This window comes from Ictidomys tridecemlineatus, chromosome 1 (genome assembly GCF_052094955.1).
Source record: "Ictidomys tridecemlineatus isolate mIctTri1 chromosome 1, mIctTri1.hap1, whole genome shotgun sequence".
Classification (NCBI taxonomy): Eukaryota; Metazoa; Chordata; class Mammalia; order Rodentia; family Sciuridae; genus Ictidomys; species Ictidomys tridecemlineatus.
In genome coordinates, this window is record NC_135477.1 from 236,256,387 (window position 1) to 236,266,909 (window position 10,523).

Consider the following 10,523-nt stretch of genomic DNA (forward strand, 5'->3'; position numbering starts at 1 on the left):
TCCTTAACAAAATTACTTAAAGCAATTATTGTGAAGGTCTGTATATAGATACATAATTGTGTTTTCTTGATATTTTATATAAAGTATATACATATATATGTATATATATACATATGAATATTTATTAGGTATATATTAGAATTTAATTTCTAATTGCTAGATGTTCAGTTTTAAAATTGAGTAGAGAAAGCAGAATTTTTTTTTCTGAAAATAGATACTTTCAATAGGTAGTGTATGCATGAATATATGCTGAGGGCCATTACCAAGTAGGAATGACGCATCGAAATTTCCTTGCCAAGCGTACCCCATGCTGCTTAGAGGACATTCGATGGGACATTGCATGCATGCTTTAATAAGGTGACCTTGCTCAAGGACCAAGGCGGATCCGGGTTTAGAGCTGATCAGGTTTGAGGAAGTAACTGGCTCCTTGAGTTTAAGGCATTGCCAGTTTAAGATAATGGGTTTTAGGGAAGTTGGAAGTTGAAGATTATTGCTGGGATTAGGGTGTTCCTGCTGCTTGTTCCCGTTGAGTTCTCTGAGATTGAAATGGGATTTGGAGATAGCCTCGTGGAGTAGGTGAATTGTGCGGGAGACGGCAGAACGCGATTGTCCCTGGACCTGTGTGGAGGCGGTGTGAGAGCGGGAATAAAGAATTGCTGTTTGAACCTACAAAGGTGTGTGATAGCTCGTGATTCTGGTGCCAAGCCGAGACCTTGGCAAATATATATGTGTGTTTCTCTGTGCATGTGAGCACTTGCATGTGTGTTTGTGTGTGTGTGTGTATATATATATATATATATATAATATGAAAAAACAAAACAATATATATATGTATGTATATATATATATATATATATATATATATATATATATATATATATATATCTGGTATACATATAAGAGTTTTTATACCTTACTAGTTCTGTTTATCTGGAGAGTTCTGTTTATACTCCTGCAAAACTTAGTAGAAAAATACCAATCAATAATGTAAGGAATAATATATTCTTTATTAATACGGAAAGAGGGAAAGTCTAGGTCTTGTGTTCTAATATGTTAGCAGTGTTCTCTCACTAATAATGCTGGACATAAATTGCATTCAGGTTAAAATACTTTTGAAGTATTAGAAACACACCAAATTATTCATGCCATGAGATTCCAATAATGTCATAACCAATCTTATTCAGGGCATATGTAACCTTTTAAGCACCCACTACAAAACCTTTACATCTGTTTTTTTTTTTTTTCTTCTACATCCTTTGTAACAGAGTTCAGCCAATCACAAACTGTGAATCCAAATTAGCTTATCACTAGTTTTTATAAATAAAGCTTTTTGGAATTCAGCCGCACTTTTCTGCTTAGTTATTGGCTGTGCTATTTCATGTCACAATGGTAGAGATGAATAGTTGTCATAAAAACAATACAGTCCATATGCATAAAATATTTACTATATGGCTTGTACAGATAAAAAATAAGCCAATCTTGTAATTAGATTATCTAGGAAATCCCCAATCCTGGTTGAGTCAATAATCTCTGCTTCTGGAATGAACTATAAACATCAAATGAAACACAGTGGTACTATATATTCTTTTTAAACTAATAATTACCAATATTAAATAAGACTGACTTAAAATGTTTTAATATAGATTTTTCACCTGTGATCATGAATATTCTAGGTGGCCTTGACAGGGTCTTGAGATTCTTAGATACTTAGTCAACATTATTCTGCATTTTTCTGCAAGTGTGATTTTATACAATATTACCACTCAATCTGGAAGAAATCATCCAATGCTTTGAAGGCCTGAGGAGAACAAAACAGATTTCTTATTTCTTTTCAGAATAAGAAAAAAAATGTATTGTTACTTGTATTTTTGATAATTGCCTTTCTGACTGGAGTGAGATGGAATCTCAGTGCAGTTTTAAATTGCATTTCTCTAATAGCTAGTGATGTTGAATATTTTTTCATGTATTTTTGACCATTCATATTTCTTCTTTTATGAAGAGCCTGTTCAGTTCCTTAGCCCATTTATTGAATAGGTTATTTGTTTTACTGGTGGTAAGTTTTTTGAGTTCTTTGTATATCCTGGAGATTAATGGTCTAGCTGAGGTGCAGGTGATGCAGGTGATTAAGACTTCCTCCCCTCTGTAAGCTCTCTGTTCGTGTTCTTTATTGTTTTCTTTGCTGTGAGGAAGCTTTTTAGTTTGATGTCATTCCATTTATTGATTCTTGATTTCACTTCTTGAGCTTTAACAGTCTTATTAAGGAAGTCTGTTCCTGAGCTGATATGATAGTGGTCAGAGTATACCTTACTGTCATGTATACCTAAAAATGAATAATATAAAGAAAACAAAAAGAGAAGGAAATCATCCTGTTTGATGACCTTCAAATCAATATATCTGTTTTGTTCTGCCTCAAGACTCAAACTCAAACTATTATTTTGGGTTAGCCTGCCTGCATTCTGACTAGGTCACACTGTCCACACATTAACATCAGCTGTCCTGGATATTTAACCATCTTACTTATTCTGCATCTTTTGGGACCCGCCAGTCTCAGAAATCAGTTGAAATCACAGGAGCAATTTCTTAATCACCCCTCCCCCATATATATCTTTGCATGCTCGCATGTACACACACACACACACACACACACACACACACACACACACACACACATACACACATGCCCCATTGGGTTTGTCTCCTTCAAGAACTCTGACTCAAACATAATCTCCCACACTGAAAAGGCTTTCCCAACTTTCTTGTCTTGATTGGCTATTTTCTATTTTATCTACTTTCCACTGACGGTTCTTATATATCTTTAGTGAAGAAAAAACAAACAAACAAAAAACTTAGACAAAAATCTAAATAAGACATTTTCATCCATGTCTCTCTATGGATCAGTATCAATTTTAGTTTCATTCCCTAGGATCAGGATTGATGCTCAGATGTAGCAGAAACTGGAGTGCAGAATGAAAGGAACAGAATTAGATATTGTTTAATTGGACCTGAACATTCTACTTAAAACTGCTGGTGGAGTATTGGTATGCTCTGAAGGTGGTGATGTCAGGATTTCTGGTGGTGTCCTGTGACCTCTCTCCATCTCTAGCAAAAAGCCTCCATTTAGCACCTCCTGCCCACCAAAGTTCTGAAAATTTTTGAAGCCTATTCAAATACATTCCCCACAATACAATTCAACCCCCTCTGTGATAGAATACTTTCTGTTTGTTAGACCCTAATTTTCCTTTTGAGGGGTTAGAGAGATTATCATTTTCTAACATAATGTTTTATGTATTTAAGTGTCATTTAATTAGCTGATTTTACCAATAGAAGAACACTTGTGATGATTGGGGCTTTTTCTTTACTGCAAGTCAATGCCTAAAATACTGTTTAACCCACAGCAGTAAATTGTTTAATTAAAAATATTTTCTGTCAAGCAGGCTAAATATAAATGAATGGACTCAATTTGTAAAATTCTGTAGATTTTTAAAATGTCCCTTAATGTATTGGTATATAATTTGTGAAAGAGGAATTGCTAGTTTTCAGTCTCACTTATATGAAATCTAGTTGAGGATATATTTAAAAAATTAATATGAGAAATAATATAAGGAAAATTAACTCTTCAGTATTCTGAAAGTATAAGCAGGAAACTAGAGGAAGATCAATGAGAAAAAACTTTATAATGCTGAATAAAATATATAAAAATTATGTCTACTTTGAAATATTTCATTTATGAACTTATTTATGTATGTTTTTAATTTCTAGAACTAGTACACTGATGCCTTCCTAAGAAAGCTCATCTTGATTTAAAAATAAGTTGACATTATGACAAAAAAATTCAATAGCATAACCTCATCTTCAGAAACTAAATACTGTAAAGCATATTTATGTCTCTGTTCTTAAGGAGGCAAACAAAAGTGTTTCCAAAAAAAATTACCTTTTTAAGGAAAAAAAACTATTTTAGAAAAAAATTTTCTAAATAGATTCATAATATTTATACAATAGCAACATAAAATTTCTTAAGTCCTAATTAATGTAAATAAAACATAGGCAGGATGTGCGGTTACAATAAGAAAAGAAAGTCTATAAGTAAATTAGTGAATGATTAACTTATTATATATCAACCAAATATAAGATATGGGTATGGAGAACTATAACAACTCATAACTATGACAACTTTGTGTGTGTGTTATTATTGTTGTTTTATTTTTTGGTACCAGAGATTGAAATCAGAGTCACTAAACCACTGAGCCACATCCTTTATTTATTTATTTACTTATTTATTTAATTTTGAAACATGGTCTTTCTAAGTTGAATAGTTTGACTCTGAACTTGCAACCCTTCTGCATCAGACTCCCTAGCTGCTTGGATCACAGGTGCATACTACTGTGTCTGGCTAATAAAATTTATTTTTTATGTTTTATTAGTGAATTACAGTTGTACGTAAAAATAGGATTCATATTGTCATATGTACACATCCATATAACATAGTTTTCTCCATTTCAATGCCCCGTACTCTCTTTCCCTGCCCTCCTCTCTCCCCCTGATCCCTTGTCTCCATTTTTAAAACACTTTAAAGATGTTTTGGAAATCTGTCAATGGGCACTTGATTCCATCAGTGAAATATTATTAGATATATTAATATTTTCTTATGTTCATATAAAAGTATAAATTGGAGACACATAAGAAAGTAATGTGGAAACATATGATGTCTGTCATTTATTTCAACCATTAGCATATCACTTCATAGCTCACATCAATTGCAGATCTATCTTGTAATAAATTTACCTAAAACTATATTTATCTATCTACTTATTAACTGTAAAGCTCATAGGAGATACGGAAACATATGACAAGTGAGTTTACCTAGTTTGAGTAATCAAGAATTTTAAAAATGACTCATAACCTTAGATAAAACATACAAGAGAAAATTTAAGTGTTGAAGAGGAGGGATTACATGCAGAGAACTTTGAGTTCAGTGATAGCCTGGTAGTTCAACAACCTATAATAATTCTGTGTTCTGGGAAAGCCAATGGAGAAATTGGTTTGGGATATTTTACATTAAAAAACTATTCAGTATATAGTATAGAATTGTTTCATAAAGCTCTTAAGGAAAAATTAAAATAATTATCAATGTCATGCTCAAATAATCTTATTAATAATCATTCCCTCCCCATGTTCTTAATATATAGCTAATTATGTGTACATTCTTGTTTCTCCTAATTTTTATTGGGAATCATAGGAGGAAGCAATTTTTGATATAAAAGCTATCCTTAATAAGAAGTGAACATGATTTATTTAATCACTAGCAGTTTGTCATTTTAAAAGATAACTCTTCATTTTAAAATCAGGCACACAGGAGTCCGGATGAGCTAATGTAAATAAAGAAGAACAACATCAACACATTGGTGAAAACTGGAAGCATGAACTCTTTTGAGTGCATTGTTAATGTCATTTGCTTTAATCATGTCTTTTATGAGTTTTACTCAATTTCTGTTTGCAGATGAAAACGTAAGCATAATGTTGTGAAGAAAAATTACAAAGTTTGAAAATTGCCACATTTATAACTCTAGAATAGAAAGACAGAAAATGCATTTAGTGAAGAGAAAATTAAACAAAGAAAATTGTCTTTCAAAACATAGGCAAAATTCAAATGCACAAGTGCAAAGAAATAGTCCTGAGTTATCAGAAACAAGATGAATAGAGAGGAAAAAGTTCCATCCAACACATTTTGAAGTGATATTCCTTTTTTTTGTAAGAAATTCTACAAAATTGGCAATTAGCAACTCTTGTTTATTGTGCAACTGCAATTCTATTTCAGTCCTGTTTGGAAGAAAGCCCAAAGCTGAAATTGCATAGTTACAAGACTTTAAAAGAAGAGTAAGATATTTTGATAACCCTGAAAAAGCATATGTTATGCTTCAGATGACTGGGTTAAATGGATTTTTATTTAAAGGGTTTATGGAACAAAAATAAATGTTGCACACATTAACAGCCAAAGGGCAGATGAGGGACACCAACATTTAGAGAAAGAATAGACAGAATTGTATAATGTAAGTTCTATGCCTTGACATTGCTATGGTTGTACTTTCTCAAGTTTCTTACGTGTAAGCTCAACGTTTACAAAATCAGATCATGGCTAAACAAAAAAGACAGAAATGTCTTTTAATTACCTGAACATTTTTATGTAAAGCACAGGCTAAGGATGAATAATGCCTGCTTATATCTGTTTTGTCTTCCAGGATTGATTGTCCAACATTTGCCTACCCTGAATTTTACCAACATCAGAAAATAAGTTAGTTTCAGAAGTATATGTTTCTAATTTTTGACTTAAGGAAAAATATTATGTAGCTTTTATGTGTTTAACTAATCATTTTATTCTCACTTCATCTTATTTCATGTTGATTCTTAAAGCATTTATATTTATTTAACAAAACAAACAAGAAAACAAATAATGGAGTCACAGAACATGTGCAGGACATTTTTCAGATATTATTTGTATTTGTACTGAATTGAGAAATCATCTTGCAACTCAAAAAGATGAATGCTTTACTTATGACAACATTATAAGAAATAGGCTTATTTTGTGTAAGTCTAAAAGCAAGGAAGAAATACTTTTGAAAGGATTGCACATGTATATCCTGATTTGATATTTCTTCTATTATATTGAGGTTTATTTCACACATAGAAATATACACGTGTCAATATCTGGGCACAGAAGAAACATCCCTACAGTAGTACCCATGGCACTCTTCTTCCTCTCTCTGCCCTATTATTTGTATTCTTACTTCATTTTTTACAATGTAGAGTTTCAATTTCAAATCAGTAGTAATTTGTTCTCTTTGACCAAATTTGAATGTTGCAAATGTTGTCAAAAGAAAAGAATTAAAAACCACAATAACAATAACAATAACAATAATAACAATAACAACATCAGGAGATGGGTGTTGATAATTTCCATGGACTTTTTTTTAACTACAAAAAAGATCTGAACAAAAGTTAAATGTATATAGCTCCATGTATTTTTCCATAATTAACCTATATTATCATGACATCTTAATTAATACATAAAATATCAAAATTTAAATCTCCCTGGGAGAACAATGTTAATGATTACTGCATCTGGGAATAGCTAATATTCTGACATTTAAGTCTATCAATTTTCTTTTTATTTATAAATGTATATTAATTTGGATACTCCATTTCTGTGCTTGGCTACTTTCAACATTATAGTTTTTTTGTGTGTTCATTTTTTAAATTCATCCAGCTATTGTTTGCATCTGCACTCGTGATTTTATAAATGATAGGATTTTGCTATAATCAATGAACAGAGTGTTTAAGTATTTTCCACTTATGAATTATGCTGTTGTAAACATGCATGTGCCTGAGTCTTGGAGAATATGTAAATTCTTTTTTAGTTAGCATATTGACAAATAATAAGGTATGTTTATGTTCAGTTTTTAAGTATAGTATGAAATAATTTTCCAAAGCAGTTCCCACAATTTAAACTCCCACCAACCATGTCACAGGTTACAGTGACTTTCTGACTTCACCAATACTCGATGAGGTCAGTCTCCTTCACTTCAGCAATTTAATTATACACGAATAGCATCTACTTATGTTTTCAATCTATGCATTTTTCTCTTTGAAGAAAAGAGAAGGTGTTACAGAGTGCTTTAGCAGCAATCCCGCATGCTCACTGGTTTGAGAAGTATGCTTGTTGTTCCACAGTTAGCATTCTCATCAGATTGCTGAAAGACTTGAAGATTTGTTTTTCGGACCTTAAGCCCCTCACACTCTGAATCCTTGACCTACTTGGGCACTGTGATGAATATCCCCACCAGACAACCTCTGATACTAATTGTGACCTATAGGCATTGCTTGCAGATTCTGGCTGCAAGACTGTTCCTTCCAGGATGAATGGATATCACTGTCCCCTGTGAGAGTGGCAGCTTCAGAGTACACACACTCGTGATGCTGGAACAGTAGGATATGATCTGCTACCACAGCTCAGACTCTGGTTCAAATCCTATCACATGGTGGCTTGAGGATGATCCTTAGCTTGGAGGGTGATGCCAGCACTCTTGCTTCTGAACTATCTACCTGAGATGGTTTGGTAGTCACCTTCACAAAAGGCTTATGAGAAGCTACCTGAATAGAGAGGACAAGGAGGAGAATACCGAAGAGAATACAGAATACCGCCTCAAGGAGAAGAAGAGGAAAGCCTGGAAACTCAGGGGTGACCTTCCCTTCACTCCCTCTCCTATCCAGAGGGAACACCAGACCCTAATCTAGTTCCTAATGTGTGTGTGTGGTTTTTTTTTTTTTTTTCGTTTTTGCTAAATTTCTGTGGAATAGAAGGGACAACAGGAAAGAAAATAAACTCTAAAGAAAGATGTGTCATTCCACTGGTTTTGGTACTGGTGTAGCAGCCAGAAATCTCCCATTTATAAAACTATGTTATCCATTTATTTTATATATATTTTTTTTATTTTTTGGTGGGTATTGGGGATTGAATTCAGGGGTGTTAGACCACTGAGCCACATTCCCAGCCCTATTTTGTATTTTATGTAGAGATGGTGTCTCACTGAGCTGCTTAACACCTCACTGCTGCTGAGACTGGCTTTGAAGTCTCTATCCTCCTGCCTCATTGTACAGAGCACCTGCGATTACACGTGTGAGCCACCAATCTAGGCTATGTGATGTATTCATAATAAAGCAGGACAGCAACATTTCTTCATAATATTCCAGAATCCCCAACTCCTAAAAACCCTTCTCAACCATTACTTTGCTGTTAAATGTTGTGAACTGTTAAAGAGCCTGGACATTATTTTTTCTAAGAAAAAAATGTAATAGGTCAATGAATGGAAGATTTTGATACATATGTTGGCAAGCAGAAATGAGTTTGTCTTATACAAGACTAAAATGCGATTTACAAATTACTAAAATTCAGCCAGGCATGGTGGTGCATGACGGTAATATGAGGTGCTCCGGAGACCAAGACAGGAGGATCACAGGTTCAAAACCAGCCTCAGCAATGGCGAGGCACTAAGCAACTCAGTGAGACATTGTCTCTGAATAAAATACAAAATAAGGCTGGGGATGTGGCTCAGTGGTTAAGGGCCCCTGGGTTATATATCTGGTATACCCCCCAAAACAGGCAACAACAACAAAAAAAACCCCACAAAAACAAAAACAAATTACTAAGATTCAAATCAGTTAATGAAAGTTTCTGATTTCATGCATCTTTATATATTATTTCTAAATATAGAACATACTTTTAAAATACGCTATTTACTGTATAGAACTAGAACTGACAGGAACAAGAATGTCACTCAGTAGTACAGCACTTACTCGTCTAACATTTGGGGACCTGGGATCAATCCCCAGGACCAAAAAAAGGGGGAGCCGGGAATATATCTGGCATCAATCCTTGCATTAATTCATTATTTCATATTATATCAGTTAGCATTTACTACATAACGGTTTTTCAGTTTCAAACATTTTTTTTCCCCCAAAATCAAGTGTCTTAAAACAACCTCCGTTGTTTTTAGCTCACAATTTTGTGACTTGTCAACTCAGTTGGATTCTGATGATACATTCTGCTGATTAGGGCTGGGCTCAATCATGCGTAAGTGCTCAGCTGACCAGCAGTAACAAAACCATCTATCAACAGGGCATTATCAATTGATGAATGAGGCCTGCCCAGGCTGGATTACCTGATGATAGGAAGATCCCAAATACAGCAACACTATTCCATGGCCAAACTCAGCATCATTATGTGAGGATGTTACCAAATAATTCATAAAGGAGAATGACTCATGCATCATTTTCATCCAAGCATACACATGTTCTCTTATTTGAACACCCTCTTGTGTTCTCACTTCCTTTAACTTGGACTAAATTGTGTTCCTCTAAGAGGCCATCTAAACATGCTCCCAAATACTCTCCTAGAGTTCTGAGCAATCAATAACTATGTCTGTCTTAGAGAACAATATATCCTATGCTAAATAGTATTAATGTGTAATGCTAAATGTGAAGTATCAGAAATTGATCACATGTAATATAATATATTTTAAACACAAATTATACAGAATATTTTAGTACAGAGATAATGTACCTTTACTCCAGCTTAAGGAACAAAATATCACTAATAAAAGAGAAGCCCTCATTTTCACTGAACACATTTTTCCCTCAAAGAGATATGGTTATACAGGTTTCACGATTTATTCCCATGCATGTTGTACATTTGCACATTAACTTGATATTCATATCTATATGAAATTATTCCATTAATACTGAGTATATTAACTTTGAAATACTTCATGTATTCTGTGCAGTCTTCTTTTTTCACTGAACTTTATTGTTATTAGATTTTTACTTGTTGATAAGGTAATGCTGATGCATTAATTATCACTGTTATATTCTATTTAGTTTTATGAGTAGATCTGGTTTTTGTACCTACTTGTAGGTGAATATTATTATGAAAAAGAGTGGTTAAATACTATCTGTGTTTCTATTTTCAAAAA

At 33.4% G+C, this 10,523-nt stretch overlaps 1 pseudogene; it reads left to right on the top strand.

Annotated features, from left to right (window-relative positions):
• Positions 1 to 7,556: 7,556 nt before the first annotated feature.
• Positions 7,557 to 8,237, top strand: LOC101957981 (interleukin enhancer-binding factor 2 homolog pseudogene; annotated as a pseudogene).
• Positions 8,238 to 10,523: the final 2,286 nt, after the last annotated feature.